Source organism: Syngnathus typhle, linkage group LG18 (assembly GCF_033458585.1).
Source record: "Syngnathus typhle isolate RoL2023-S1 ecotype Sweden linkage group LG18, RoL_Styp_1.0, whole genome shotgun sequence".
Classification (NCBI taxonomy): Eukaryota; Metazoa; Chordata; class Actinopteri; order Syngnathiformes; family Syngnathidae; genus Syngnathus; species Syngnathus typhle.
In genome coordinates, this window is record NC_083755.1 from 6,563,874 (window position 1) to 6,580,087 (window position 16,214).

General features: G+C 47.6%; 1 protein-coding gene across 4 annotated transcripts in view; it reads right to left on the minus strand.

The window, feature by feature from the left end:
* The window catches only part of sdk2b (sidekick cell adhesion molecule 2b), an 82,804-nt gene that overhangs the window by 59,765 nt on the left and 6,825 nt on the right, over positions 1-16,214 (minus strand). The gene's annotated exons all lie outside the window — the stretch shown is intronic.

Sequence of the window (16,214 nt, forward strand, 5' to 3'; positions counted from 1 at the left end):
CATTTTTATCAGTTTTGCGCTGACAGCTTGACTGATCACGCACGGCGGGTGATAGCAATAATTTATTCCCAAACTGCGGAATACTCTGAAATATTTGGATGAATAGACTGATGGAATATTGACAAGCGGGAAGGGCTGGCGCTTCAAATTCAGATGATTATTGATGGTTGTCATTCAAAGCGTCCATTTGAAATGAGCGCAGGATGAGGATTCGCAAAAAAAAAAGGTTTGGGCCGGGGGTCCTCCGTCGCCGGTGACGGACGGACACCCGCCGCAACTGCGACCCCGGGAGGGGAGAAGACAAACGGGTATGCGGTAAAATGTCTTTTTGTTGCCCCGAGCGAGGAGTTTATGAGCAAGTGCCAAATGAGATAGCGGCACATCAAACGTGTCCGCGGGGGGGCGGCGGGTGGGGTGCGTGTGCAGGAAGAGCCAAACCATAGTGACAAGCTGAAGGCATCCACAAATCTTTGAGAGACACCCTTCACGGCAAGCTAATGGATTCAGCCTCCTATGCTACAAGGCGAAATGCTACTTTGATGCTTGATCTAGTTTGGTCAGTTTACGGCCAGGCATTTTGCTCACGCAATTATGTAAATCACGCTAAAACCAGGGCTTGCATTCATCCATCCAGTGGCCGGCCTAGGATGACACGTGGCATCATTCAAGTCCTGCGAGACTGTAATAATAATAAGAGCTGAAAGGTAAGGCAGGAGTACACCTTGGAGGGACAAGGGAGCGTCGGATGTTCAATCACGCCGTGCCCGCAGGACGGTACAAGTGGGAGTGACAAAGCATTAGTCTGGCCTATAATCTAGAAGGACTGAATAAAAAGCGAGGTGGGGAACACGCTGGATGAATCACACATGCGGGCACCATGTCACTGTCTCCTCCGGGGCCCTGCTGGAGTAATGAGACTGCCGCAGTCTTCCTGCAGCCTTCTACCGCCTGCTTGCTTGTATCAACATGAAAATATTCTTCTTGATTATCCTTCTAATCTCTAATTATGGAAGATTCGACTTTCTATAATGTGAGGTGACAGAGGGACACCGCTGGGATTGTTGCCGTATCATTTGGTAACTCAACGAGCAAGTTCGAACTCGTTGGAAATCCCTCTCGATTCTTCTAGAATGTCGAAACGTTACCTTTAAAGAAAACAACAACGGTTGCTTGCTCAAAAGGATTTGGCCCGAAGGAAGAAGTTAAAAAAAAACAATAGAAGGTCAACCATTGGATTCTTCGTATGGATCGGAGCCTGAAGGTATACAAAGGATTTCAGGCTCATAAGAAAAAACATTCATCCCGTCACGTTTCTTCCATTTAAAATATCCATGGAGAACTCAGCTTAACGTTTTTGGACAAGGCCCCGGACTTCGTACTGTGGATCGTTGGTACAGATTGTGCTTTGGCCACATGTGCTGGGCCGCATCTGGGCCCCCGGGCCTTATGTTGGACACCTGCGTTTCAGATAATCAGGATAAAAGCCACCCGACAGCATCGGGTGCTTAATATTCAGCGAGCCGCCCAGCCGAGGCGAGATGAGTGAAGATGCCCCGGTGAGCCGCAAGCGGGAGAGATACTCATAATCAGCTAAAAGCTAGCCCCGGCGGGAAGGTTGAGCATCATCTGACGCCATCGCCGCTTGATTGGGACCGGAGCTTTGAACTCGCCGGCACGGCCGAGCAGTCTCCATCTTTTCCCATGACTGACTCCTTCTCAACTTTGTCACTTGAGAAACGTTCTCGAACAAAGTCGGGAACAGAAATAATTCAAAGCAATTTGGTCAACTTGAGCGCAATGGCGTCGGCGGTAAGTGCCCGCACGCATGCCAGTCTTGCATTTTTTATGGGATAACTCGTCGGTGAGGTCAGAGAACATTGCGGCTAAACTCCCACTTTGTTGTTGTGATTTGCGAAGGGAAAGGGCTGCCGAGGCTTTTTTTTTTTTTTTCTTCTTCTCGAAGGGAGGGAAGTGGGTCGACCTTGCGGCGGACGCACAACAATGTGTGTTATGCTAAACAATGATGTGTGTTTGCCCGTGACCCTTCCAGTATGTAATCAACTTTGGCAGTAAGACAAATGGAGCCGAGTGCAAATGTGTTTACACGTGTGAGACTTCAGTGGTTTTCTTTTCGGAATGTTTTATTTTTTTCCCCCCGAGATGCAGTTTACAGGGGACCCAATCTTACCCACGGGAAGTAAGCTCCATTTTTTTTTTTTCAAAACAAGACTTGAAAAATACTACTTTCGAACCCTAACCGATTCAGAAATCCTTTTTTTTTTTTTTTTAAAGTCTCACCCTGTTTTGAAATTTGAAATTCAAATCCAGGCTTGAAAGCTGGTACTGACAGTGACAAAGTGCCGCGGCAGCGTACGATGACCTGAGGAGAAGAAGCCAACACGTGTCCGGCTGGTGATTGGGCACGCACTCTGCGCTCAACTAATGCTTTGCCGTGTATTTATGAAGGCTCTAAACGCGGCCATAAAAAAAGCATATAGGCCAGAAAACGGTTATGGCTCCCTTGCGTGAGGTTCCGCCGTTTTTTTCCTCTCTTTTTACGACACACAGGCAAATGATGTGCGAGGTCGGCGGCAATTAGAGACGGATGGCGGGAGAAGCAAAGGAAGATTTGAAAACGTGACGACAATTCCGACAAAGAATGGTGAGAAAAACCTCTGGGGGCGATGAATGCGAGATGACTCGTGGCCAGCTGCTTGACCGTGTCCGTGGGAAGCGGACCCGGTCTTGCACGATGGATCCTAATCCACTAATGATGCAGCAGCTGTCTTAAACTCATCACTCCTCACCCTCCAAGGTTCTTTTCCGACAATTCTTCCACGCCTCTTTGATCCCCTTCTCGGACCTATCTCCCATCTTGGCCCCCTTTGCTTTTCAAAGCCTTTCTCATTTATCTTGACATAGCTGGCCCGGCTGTAGCCGAAACCTTCAGGTAAGCTTGGGAGCTTTGGGACATAAAAAAAATTGTCTCGATGCTATAATGTTATCTTGCAACACTGCTTTGTGTTCCTCACTTCCATGTCGTAATCCTTCCACCTGTCTTCACGCCTTGTGTAGTCTCCAAATGTCCCACACTTTCCCGTGGCGCGTCACTTCGGACCCCTGCGGGGTTTCAATCCAAAGAGCGCGGGTGGCGCTTCCCTCGACTAGCTGTGCAAAATGTTGATTTTTTTTTTTTTTGCGCAGGCCAGGTGTTTAGTGACACCGTCGGGGACCACGGCCAAGATGAGATAACATCATGTTTTGGCAGCGTGAGGTGACAGATGCCGCTGAATCGGGGCGTCTTATCGTAATTTTTGTTTTGCCATCGTGGTGAAGAATTCCCGTCCTCAAACGTAAAACACAACGCTTTTTTGTCGCTGTTCCACACGATTGACAAAATTGCCTGAAGGCGTCAACTCAAACGCGACACGAACAAAGAAGAAGAAGGAAAAATCATCATCATTTTTCCCTGTTTAAATTCGAAGACAAGCAAAGATGAATAGCTGGAAGGCATTACGAGCTGATTTCCCGTGACTCACAAAACATGACGGTGACTCACTGCTGACAAAGCAGACGTTTAAGCGGGTGACGGCCCATAAATTTGCCGCTCGAGGAGCATCAGCGTAAATCACATTTGAGGATGAGGCTAAAACTATAACGCGCGTAACGCCGTCGTGCATGCTGATTGTGTGGCTAAGTGGAGACGTACTTCACTCTGACACCCGGTGTCAAACCATCAATTGGATTTCTTATCCGCAGAGCAAACTTGACCAGAACCACCTCCAGACATTCAATACATGTAAGACACTGTCAGGGATTGTGGTTGTTTGGTTCCCGCAATTCCCGAGGTAGCAGCTGTGAGAATTCTCATCCTTCTGTCAAAATACGAAAAAAGTGACCGAATGGAAACACGACAAAAAAAAATAAATTGAAATGCTTTCGGCGTGACACAAGTCTATATTTTATTGGGAACTCTTGAATAACACGTTGGGCCTCCTATGGAATTATTAATGTTGGCAATCTTCTCGCACACGAGGAAGTCTGTGGAGGGAAAAGAAAAAGATACACGCCGGTGCTAATCTGAAGTAGTGATAGCGCCAGGCCCCCGCGCAATGTCAACAAAGTGACTAGCAGGCTGTTGAAAGAGAAGGAAAACGAAGAGGAAGTGCATGAATAGGAGGGAGACACCCCCCCCCCCCCGGGCAGGCACGGCGAAACCTCCGACAAGTCGGAAAAGTGGCATCAAGCGGCGCGGTGCGGCGCTCGCCACTTGCAGTCAATTTGATATATTAAACAATTATTGAATATGCCACCAAACAAAAGTCAGCGACACAAATAGCCGTGTAAATCTCTGCCCGCTTTCTTAAATTATGGATGAACGCCGTCAATTATTCATGAGGGGGGGGGGGGAAGTAGAAGTTGAAAATAAACAATGGTCTTTACATGGAATAGCGAGCGGCTATAAATAAGAGCGCCGTCGCTTGCCGGCTTTCCGAATGAGTCAGTTGGTTCAAATAGCGCTAGCTGTCGTTTACACGGACGATCCGAGCTATGGTTTGGCAGTCTTTGCAAATTTTTCTAAATGTTTTGAATATTAAATTTTTTTGCAGCAAGCCTAATGATCAGTGTAGATTTGAGGTTGGACATTATGGAGGAGGCGTTTCGGGAATCGCAGATAACTTGTGAAGGAATTTTTGCTTATGATGAGATAAGTGGCTCTATTTGTGTGCCAAGCGCGAGTGTAGTGAGAGGCGCATTCTAAATTTAAATCTGAATCACTGTGGTGAATGTAAAAACAAAAAACAAAAGGCCTTTTGCGCCGTTGCGGGCGTGAGCACAGCCGACTTGAGTCCCGAATCGATTCGCGCAATGATTCAGAGGTTTTGATAAGCGAGACATCGGCGGCTTTGTACTTCTTGTTATCTTGCGGGCATGAAACAAAAGCTGGCAGCCGTCAGTGGTGACCCAGTAAAGTGCACTTCCTTGCTGAGGTGGCACACTTTTGTCCCAATTGCGGGTTCTAATTATGGCACCTAAGAGCTCTCCGGGGCGAAACGGCTGAGCCAGGCTGTCAGCGGGTAGCACGGGTGTTTTACATATAGATTGAATTACCTGAAATGATTCGGCGGCGCAAGGTAAATGAGTGCTATGCTAATGCTACGCAACAACACATACGTCACGGCCGAGGCAGCCAGACGTGTGTCCAATCCTTCTTCGCTAGCGCTTGATTAAACTCGTAAAAGAGAAAAAGAAATGACGAGAGCCAAACGAGCTTCGAGGAGATGAGATTACCACAATTGGGCAGCCGCGACCCTGAGATGGCGAACAGGTGGAAAAAAATGGAATGTGACCAAGGAAGAATGTGATCCGACAAAGAACAGCGGCAACGCAGAGGTATCAAACGTAATTATGAAGGCCAGACCGGAGAAAAAGAAGAAAAGTAGCGTGGGAGTAAAATATGTCGCTCAAAACGTGTCAGGGTGTAATTCCAGAGATGATGATTATATGTCTGAGATGTGACAAAGGAAGCAAAGTTGCACAAGAGGGTGCTGATGACTTGATTCTGTATCATCATGTTTTTGATTGCTTGGACAAAAAATGGCACAAAGGCTGCTACGGTCAGAGTGAGCCCACAAAATGGCAGCCGTGTGCGGGATCCAATTGCAAAGGTCGGCAGCGAGCGACCTCAGTGGTCAGACGGATTCCTCGCGCCGGGAACATTCGTTGCGGGCACTCGCGCAGCTTAGCAACAACTTTGGATCTTTTTGTTCCCTCGTCTTTTTATCATCAGCCGTGAAAAAAATCCGCTCCCGAGATGGCCGTTGTAAACGTTACATACGTCTTCTCTACCAGTTTGTTTGTCGAAACACCGACAATGGCTCCTAATGATGACATTTGCATCCGCCTCGCCGAGCTACATTAAAGCCAGGCGGGAGGCCGATTGGTCCCGCTGGCGGACAACCTTTCTACTCGACAGGCTGATTCAATCAGCTAGCCCAAAGTTAGCAGCTACCTGGGGAGATGATTAAGCCCTGGCGTTGAATTCTGTACTCCAATCAAGCTTCAGTTTTTTTTTTTGGGGGGGGGGGGGGGTTTCACACCCACCGTGGCTCTTTCATGCCACGCCAAGCAGATTGGCAAGTGATGCAAATAAGAAGAAATCACGCTAGAACAACTCCCATTTTGTGCCATCTTCATCATCAACGTTGCAATAGTGTGATTAAAACAAAAATAGTTCTGCTCGACTTTAAAAAGCCTCCTCGTTGCATTTCTTCCAGCTAATTAACATCCTCCATTTTAACCCCACGCTAAACATTCCACGTCGCTAGATTAGCTAGCTGTCGCATCCGCGGTGTCGCCTTCTAATTGTGGCCCACGTCAATTAATGCCGCATTCTCGTTGGCGGCCCGGAGATTGATGATGTCACAACACGTGCCGTGATTAATTCCGCCATTTCCTCCATGCCGTTCTTTTAGGGCAGGGGTCCCCAAACTTTTTCCTGTGAGGGCCACATAACCTTTCCCTTCTCTGATGGCGGGCCGGTGGCAGTTTGTAACAGAAAAAGTGTGACGATCGTAGGGGAGCTTAAAAAAATTATTGTTTTCCAGAAAGCCACACATAACCAAATAACGGTTATTTAATAACCCTTTCCAGGTTCTTTACAGAAAAAAAGTCAGGAAACAAATAATAACACTATTAATGAAATAAATAATAACTAAACCCTCTCTGAGTTCTTCACAGAAAAAACAGGAAATAAATAACTAAATAACTCTCTCTGGGTTCTTCATAGAAAAAAAAACATGGAACATTAACTTTCTGTTGTGCCATGCACAATCTTAACAGATAAAAGTTCAGCTCAGTTGTCAGAGCAGAACCTCTCTGACACATATGAGCAGTCTCTTAAAGTTCTTGTGTTCCTTCCTTATAATCCTTTTGTAGGTTCCAGTAGGCTTGTAGACACTGCTGTCTTTTTTGTTAAAGTTTGATAGTGCGTCATAGTCTGGAGTAAAATTTGTTGTGGCAATTCTTAGGCGAGATCCGAGGTGTTGGTCCGTTTACCTCGATCTGTGACGGGTAGATGTTGACGTTCATGTGGCTGAACGTCACGTCGCGTACGTCGAGCCAAATTGGCAACTCTTTTAAACGCTCGGCACTGCTTTACTTGGGCGACATTTTAACGGAAGGATTCCAGGGGAAGGTTTGTGGGTGGCTTTAGCGCAAAACTGCATCTGAAAGCTCAGCGCGCAAATTACAAGAATGCTGTCGTCACAGCCCACGCTCTAAATTCGGGACTGATACAAATAGAGCGCGAGTGCGCCATGTCCGTACACGCACTTGTGAGTGTGCACCGAGCTTTCTGACACGGCTTCCGGTAGTAAATGCGCAGGCGAGCGCTTCCCCATCTACTGGGGAAACGCAGTCATTGCAGGCAAAATGAGCAAAAAAAAAAAAAAAAGTTTAATAATACAATTTATTCAGGGTTGGCGGGCCAGATTAAACGGTCCCGCGGGCCGTATCCGGCCCGCGGGCCGTAGTTTGGTGACCCCTGTTTTAGGGAATACGGGAAACGTGAACGTCTCGACCTAGAGGGGTCGAGTGCTAATCGGCTTAGCCGTGGAATTTATCTCTGGCGCCGAGGGCAGGCCGTGTCGCACATTTAAAACACCGGGGATCGGCGACTGCTTAAAACTTTTATTTTGTGCAAGGTAATCATATTGATCTTTCGTATTAGGCATCGACGGTTTTGGTCCAGTCGTCGAGGGAAGGGGCAGTTTGTATTTGGAAGCTTAAAAACTTTTCAGATTTTCACATTAGTCAGATTTGTGTTTTGGAGGATCAGAGCGAGTCTCTGGAAGTGAATAACAAAGCCTCCGAACGCCGCCGACAAACCCCCCCCCCCCCCCTCCACTACCCCCCTCGCCCACCCGCGACAGCTTTTTGATTGATTTTTCATTCGTCCCAGATATTTCATTTCATTCCTGTCGGAGCTTTTAAATGATTAAACAGCAGGATTCGCCTTTTTAGGTCTTCTTTTGAATCTGTGTGCGTGTTTACGCCGATGATCAAGTGGAGCAACTCAACAAAGTTCTCCTAATTTTGCCCAATGAAATGTTTTAATTGAACGGCGCTTGTTAGAAATTCATAAAGTCGTTTAGATATTAATAGATTCACCCAAGTGTGCCATTAATGAACGTCCTGCAACCTGGACTTTTTATTCTTATTATTAAAGCCTAATTGAAATGCTGAGGCGCGTTACAAATAAAGTAGACAAACACGCTAACAATACATTTTAAGCGGCGAGTAATTAAGTCACATGGCGTGTAAATAAATATGTTTATTTATGGATGTAATGTTCCACGCGCGCTCGTGAGTAATTAGCAGCAGCTTTCCGGTCTTTCCGTTGATCACAACAAAAGCGGCGCGTGGGGGAATAATATTTTATCACCGTGTTTGTACGAGCGCAGAGCTCGGGGTGATTTATTGATGCTGTGCTCGTGTAAAACTAGAGTTAAAAATTGAAAAAAAAAAAAAAAGGGAAGTAACATCTGTCAGGCACAAATGCAAACGTTGGAAGCTAATAGTCAAGATTTCCGCTCCATTCTTCCATACCAACACAAGTCATTTGTTTGAGTTGAAGACGGGAATGGAAAACAAAAACAGGAAGTAGAAGCTAGCAGAAATACTTGGAAGCGATGTCTGTAACTTTCCGCATTTTACCTTAAAAGCTGCTCAAAGTCAACAACAAACAAACTCTGGGTGAAATGAGGTCTAGTGGGGCACTTAAGCTAAAATTAGTTTCCATTACAGATATTTTTTAGGAGGTTGGCAAAACATGTAGGCAGGGATACAAAATTTGGGAAGTTCCAAGAGAGGTTCATCAAGGGGCTGTTGCGTCTGAAGCTGAAAGATGAAACGGCCGAGTCAGAGGTCGGTCTGTGGCAACCTCCCTCCCGGGTGGTCTGCCTGGAAATCTTTCATCCAAACACCAGGTGACCCCAGGAATGACGGGATGGGGAAACGACTGCTTTGGCTGGCGGGATGTTGTGGGCACAACTTGCAACGCCAGAGACTTTCTGGAATGTCTGACCCATAAAATAGTCACACACGCTATGTAAACCGAGAAGGCCTTTGTGACGGCGATTACGGCGGCATATGTCAAAAGAGCAGGGGGCGGGGGGTTGATCCAAGGGGGGCTCCCGACGCATAAGAGCCACAATAAGGCCCCGGCTGTTGCCGTGTGACTGATGAGCACGAGCTGCTCTGCTTCCAAAGTGGAGGGAGTAAGTCAACTGAGCCAAAACCCTTGACGCCGCATCCGTTCTGTCTTATAACTTGGCACTTGATGCCTGATGTCGTCAACAAGCCCCCCCGAGATTGTTTACAACACGCAAGCATGCTGGATTGCGCTAACAGTGAAGGTTGCATTCGGGCGACCTACTTAGGCAACTCCTGGATAAATTAAAAGAAGACTTTCACTAATAAACCCCCGAGTAGAATCGTGACCGTCGCTACCGAGGAATCGTGGAAAGTTACGAGGCATCTCGAGTAAAAATGGAGAGGAAGTGCAAATTCCAGGTGACGGGAGCTCATTTGTTTCCCCCGGAATTCAGAATACCAGGCTGCTGTACAAATAGAGAGCGGGAAGGTTTTTTTTCCTCGCACTCATCTTCTTAAAAGAAGCGGCAGAATTATTTGATGTTAATTAATTCTTCGAGCCTAAGAATGCAGCGCGACTAAAAAAAAAAAAAACGAGTGTCAATCAAGCCACGCACTTTGTTGTCGTGGTTACTTTCATCTCATTTCTTTCTTTCTTTCCCGATGTCCTAGCTCGCGAGCAGACGCGGTTTGTAAGCGAGATGTGGGACGAGGGTTTCCGTGTTGGGGTCAGCTCATCCGTGTCTAAATGTCGGAGAGCCTCCGGTCTCCGGGGAAGCTCTCCGCCTGTCACTCCCGATCTACCTGCACCAAAAGAGGATTGTCGCTCCCTATCCGTGGCTGAACATGTTTGAAAAGACGATATCAACAACAAGGCGGGCTGGAGGGTTGCTTGATTTGTGTCCATCTTGACAGAGCAGGGAGGTTGGTGACTCAAGACCCGCTTGATATTCAGCAGGCTGACGTTTAACGCCACAACATCCTGCGCCTGATATAGTGGTGACTGCGGCGGGAGCGACTTTATAAACGCACTGCCAGAAGAGAAAGCCAGGGCGATTGACCCGTCGCCGAGGGAACCACACCCCGGTCCGACGCTAGACAGCCAGTCTGGCTTGAACGTTGCGGTGGAGCTGTGTGACTATATATGGAGATGAAATAACAGGGTTGCGCCTGCACTCCCCCCTTGTAAGGGCTTTGGAGATGGAGACCTTGAAACCAAGCAAAACCTTAAAACAGCAAGCCCAAAACCTCAGTGAGGAGATGATTGCAGTGCAGAACAATGTAAGAATGCCTGAAAAAGGGAGTTTAAATTCAGCTTTGTCTATGGAATAGCTAACAAAAGATGAAAAAATAACTGGCACACTGCGGTTGGTCGAAAAAAAATCCTTTTTGTCTTTGGACATCTGGCACATCTGACGACGAGGGCTTGATAGTCTCAAAAATGATCCCTAGTTTTATTCCTAAAAAAAAAAACTAAAAAAACTCAAAGGATAACAAGAAGATGTCTCTAGGGAGGAGTTTAAATTTTGTTTTGTCTTGAGAAAGCATCTCTCGATTTATCTCGAGAAGGTGTCTGAATTTCCGTTTCTTCTTAAGAATATCTAACAAAAGATCAGGAAGATGTATTTTGGTGAGGAGCCAAAATCCTTCCTCGTCTTTGGAAATCGAACAGAAAATCCTGTAAAAATAAAAAAAACTCAAGGTACCAGAAATACTCTTTTGGCAAGGAATTGAAATTCTGCTCTACCTTTGAAGGATTTAACAAAAGATCCCGAGCCTTAGCCCGGAAATACTCAAAAACATAACGGGAACACGCCTGTGCGATTTTGGAAGATCTCACGAAAAATCCCCAGTATGATCTAAATCAAAACGACAAGATGCCGAGAGCAGAGTGTTAGTGAGCTGCAGATGCATCAGCATATGCATCAAGTTCCATAAAATGGCTTTACAGTGATGAATAGCCCTCATTTGGTCCTCCAGCTGCCCGTTGCTTTCCGAGCGTGCCGGTGGCCGTCAAAGGCTGGAATATTATTTTCCTGCCGGGAAAGACAGCGGGAGCGATGTGGCCAGAGGCCGCGGGCGAGCGCCAAGTAACTCAATATGTTCCAACCCATGTTTGGACCTTGTGGTACCACCTGTAGGATCTCCAGAGGTGCTCTGACAAACGTGTGGCCAGAAGTAGAATGTTGTCAAGAACATTTTCCGATGTTTGGGTTTTATCCATCGGAATGCTGGTGCCCATTCCGGATCAGCCGATAAAGCCCGCCGTGCCATCGGAGGCACTAATTGAACACTTGCGCTCTGTTCGACAGTCAAGAGCTGGAAATATCTCGGCACGGGACCTCGGAGGAAGCGAAGCGCTACTTCCTGCGATAGCTCATTGCTCCGCATGATGCACATCGGGGTCTTTGTTGTGCTTGAGCGTTTTCTGTCTTTGCTCAAAAACTGGATTTGATAGCGGAACCCTAACCCAAAGTTGAACCTCTCTTTGGTTTATACTTTCCACAGTTATTTCCTAATTTTCATAGATGGTCATATTACATGTAATTATAACAAAACAAACGTCGGGTTGGCCAATGGTTGTTTTCACGCTTGGGCGTGATGAAACGCTGTGACTGTCCGCCGCGTTTGAGGCGTCCGTCAATCAAGCGGTGTTTCCCAACATGAGGAGGAGAGAAGTCAGAGCGGAGAGGATGCAACTGTATGATGTCGACTCTCATCCATAAACAAATATGTGCTCCACTCTAGGAGTTTTGCCTTAGGGGAGGCGGGGTGGAGAACTTGCGGGAGCGAAGAGGCACAATGGGAGCAGATCACATCACAAGATGCGTCGTCTTCAGAAAACATCTTTGCTCGGCGCTTGCTTATAAGAAAAAAGAAAAAAAAGGGGCTGATGCTCCCACGCGCCGAACCCAGAGGAGCTGGAAAAGGAAGCCTTTAGCACTTAATTTGAAGGCACTCTCTGTGGTAAAATATTACAGCAGGCTGACAGAAAAAATAAATAAGTAGGGTTCTGTACTTTCATGCTGAAGAGCAGTTTTTCTGGGCTAGCCGACGTCATTTGAAGCTGCCTGTGAAAATGATAAAGAACTCAATAAATAGCCAAAAATGCTCGGTTAGGTCCGGGATGTGCCAATTTGGTAGAAAGGTGAGATCCCGGAATGAAGAATACATGCGCAGGGCTCCTCTGCTCCGTTTTTAGCGGCGGCAACATCAAGGTAGTTGATGATTAAATATGCCGTCTGAGGACCCGCACATAAGATTTGTCACCAAGGCCGCCGCGCAGCTTGCGATTTCGTTTCAAGGCCGTTTGATGGCATGAAAGTGAGCGTAATTGGAAAACGCGCTCGGTTTCTTTAATGTATGGCGCAACGGAGCGGCGTCTCGGGTTGCAAATAACCCGAAAAAGGGCGGCTCGGGAAGGGCCGAGGATGCTCCAAGGTTCCCTCTGCTAATGAATGTCACTTAGTGAAAGGAGCTATTATTCCAGGAAATTGCACTGGGATTTGATCAGAGCTCCTTTGCCTTCAATTTAAAAAGAATGACTATCCATATAATTGGCCTTGAGCTCAAAGTTTCTCGGGTCACAACGGCGTCATGAGCCTGCAGCTCGTGACATTGGAATTATTTCATCACATAGCCGCAGACGAAATATTAAGAACAATTCAACGTGACGGTTATGGGAGCGAAAGGCCCGTTTCATCTCAACGACCAACAACACTCTCCAAGGCGAGCCCTCGTGGATGCAAACGCATTTGATGTCTTTGTCGCATCTGCCTTCTCCATATGGTGACTGGAGAGTTTGGCGCAACAGAGGCAGGTGGTTAACGCCCCTGCTAACGAAGCCCCCCCCCCGACACCCCGCCTCGTTCGCGCTGACAATCCGATGACGTGGCTTCGCTCTTTCTCTTCTCTCGGTAAACTTCGGCTCAGCCCGCAAAGCCTCTGACCTCTGTTATAATCCAGGTGAGAGAACTCGGAGAGCCCTCTGGATAAAGCCATCTTGTCGCACGTGGGTGACATAATACGAAAAGCTGCGAGTTTCAACACGGTTCCACGGCCAGTTTTTTTCGGACCCGGGAAACGACGAAACTTTTATAACCACCGACATGCAGAGCAAAGCAGTAAGGTATCAGATGTGAAGAAGAAGACGCCATGAAGCCTCCGGCCTGACCACCAGCTTGTCTTTAATTGGCAGGCCAACGTACGCCTGGATGACCACCGCCGAGCGAGGACGGCCGAGGGGCAGAGCGGGCGCCGCGGCACATGGCGTCAGCCCATCCCGAGACTAGCTACAATCCCACGGGCCGTTCCATCTGGCATTGGGAGTATCTTAGCAGAAGACTCACACCGTCAAAACACACCACTGCGCCGGTGCCAAGTACAAACACACCGTTGGGGGTCAAACGCAAATAAGCCTTGGGTTGCTATCATTAACATCTCAAACACATTCGTCCCCTGACGCGTGCAATTCTAAGACTTACAAAAGACACGGCTGTTTTGCGTTAAACGGACTCCAAATGCGACGCAGCTAAAACGACAACGTGTGTAACATTCCTCAGTTGCGGTCAAGCTAGTGTCTTTTTCGCCGTGTTTATTTAACACCGTGGAGCCAGACCAAACAGGATGTCTTCAAGGTCGTACGCTTTGGATGACGGCTTGTTTAGATTGGAGAAGAACAGACGGGAACGTTATTTAAAAATGTCATAAATATGTCCGGGGACATTCGAATGAATCTCCGGACACACATTGCAGCTAATCGAACTATTCTATACTATTGTTTTAATCGTAAGTGACAGTGGGATGGGGGGATTCTTGAATAGACAAATATAAGAAGAAAATAAAGTGTGGATATTTTTATTGTGGACATTGTGACACATGACAGCTGCGAGGTTAAGTACAAGTCGTACAACAATTTGAAAACGTGATGAGCTGTAGGCATTTCAACTCTGCTTTGAGATGAGGACGTTGACTCAATTTAAAAAAAAAATAAAAAAAATCTTGTCACTCTGATGCGTTTGTTAAAATGGTTCTGCCTCGCCAGGGCTTGCGCCCATGAATGAATAACAATGTTTGTTCGCGTACAGTGGCGGCTCACCTTCGATGAATTGACACAATGCCCCCCCCCACCCCCCCACACATACAGCAGACCAAATTGCAAACAAAAGGTTTTTTAATCACCATGCCCTCAGAGCCCGGCCAGTCCAAAACAAGAGTGGAGAATGCTCGAGTGCGCGAGCAAAGAGTTACAACAGCTGCGGCTTAGCCAACGTCGCGGCCTCTTGTTTCAATTAGTGGGCCGGCATCCAAACCGCAAGAGCGCGCCACGATCGGAGGGAAAATATCCCTCCACTTTTTTTTCATCCCTCATTTCTCAGTTACCGAATTCAGTTAGCGGCGGGCGTGAGGAGGGAGGTTGACATTCATTTATTTTAGTGCAGGTAGCATAAATAAAAAAATGTTTTGGTCCAAAACACTTCCTGGAAAGGGAACGCCTCTCAATTTAACATTCTGGCCTGGGAGGCCACGGGTGATGCCGCCCGTGACTAGCCGGAGGGCAAGTGTACAAGCGCTCATCCATATTTCACACGGCCGAGACAGATGAGGACCGCACGGGGGGGGGCTCATTCTTAAAAGTGGGAAAAGAGAAAGCAAGGAAGGAGGATGATGATATCGTGCGTGTGGAGAAAGAAAATATGCCTGTGGCAGGAAAGAGAAACCAGAGCGGCTCATTACTGACCTCGGCATACGAGGGTGGATGGTGGGTGAGCAGGGGGGGAGCAAAGATGTGGAAAATAAAAAGACACATTGCACACAAGGATGGTTAAAAAAAAAAAAAAAAAAAAGATGAAGAAATGATAAAAAGATACGCCAGCCGGCTTTATATCGTTAGGGCGATTTCATCAGAGGGTGACAGCGGCATATTTTGGAGAGAGGCGTCACCGAGGAGCTCAACGGGTCAGTTAAGCGCACGGCCGAGAGACGCTCTAATGAGCAGTGGACCAAAATAAGCCAACTCTTGAGTTGTTTTTCAAACGGACGCTTCCTCGACTTCTCTCCTTGGAAGAACATAACAAGGCGAGCCAGGCTGTGTCCTGGACACCACTGTAAGAAAAAACACGAGGCCACTGGGTTGCGTGCGGTGGAACGCGGGGTTAGAACCCCCCGTCGTAGGCGTGTGTGTGTGTATTCGGCGAGCCGAGACTTAACACCATCTCACACCCTGACAGCGTAATTGGAGTCAAGGCGAGCGAGCAGAAGGGTGGCAAGCCGAGCCAAAAATGACAAGTCAACAACGGGCCTCGGAGTAGGCGAGTGGCGCTTCGTGAAATGGTCTTCTCGGACCGGAATGCAAACGAGGCTTTCGTCGCCTTGAACATTCTGGACCAACCTGCGGGCAATGTTTGCTTTACCAACTTTTGGACGGAATGTTCTATAAATCTATCATGAAAAAATCCCTCAGCGCCTTGAAATAAAACCAGGAAGTCAACCATTTTGGTCCCCGCTTCGTTGGAAAAAGCTCTCCGGGATGAGTCATTTCTATTAATCGGCGGATCGGGAGGAAGCATCGGCGAGTTCCTGTGCATTTTCTATTCTCTCCATAAATCAATTCGGTAGACGTGTCTTTGGAGGGCAGAGGGCAACGCAATCATCTCCCACGCGGCTCGGCGCCGACAGCTCCCCCGCCTCGGCCCTCCCACTCCCGCTAACAAATTACGCGGCGGCTAGCGAAAGCACATATTAATGAGTAAACAAAAAGCCATTTCATGAGGTCCTAATGGAAATAACAGCCCGTGGGGAAGCGCAAATGTGTTTGCTTTAAGTAGTCGTCCCGCGTATCGACTGCGATACCCTCATTAAGGGCGAGCGGCGATCCCCGAAGGTGCCAGCCAACCGGTCGGCCGGCCGGGCGGGGAATATTTGTTTTGCGGGAATTGCTGTAAACACACACAAGTAGAGTGAAATTAAACAGGAGGTTGTTAGTTTGCCAATCAGACCCCATGAATCAAGGTGACGCGGACGGGGGTCAACGAGACGGTCGAGGGGTCCGGCGGACG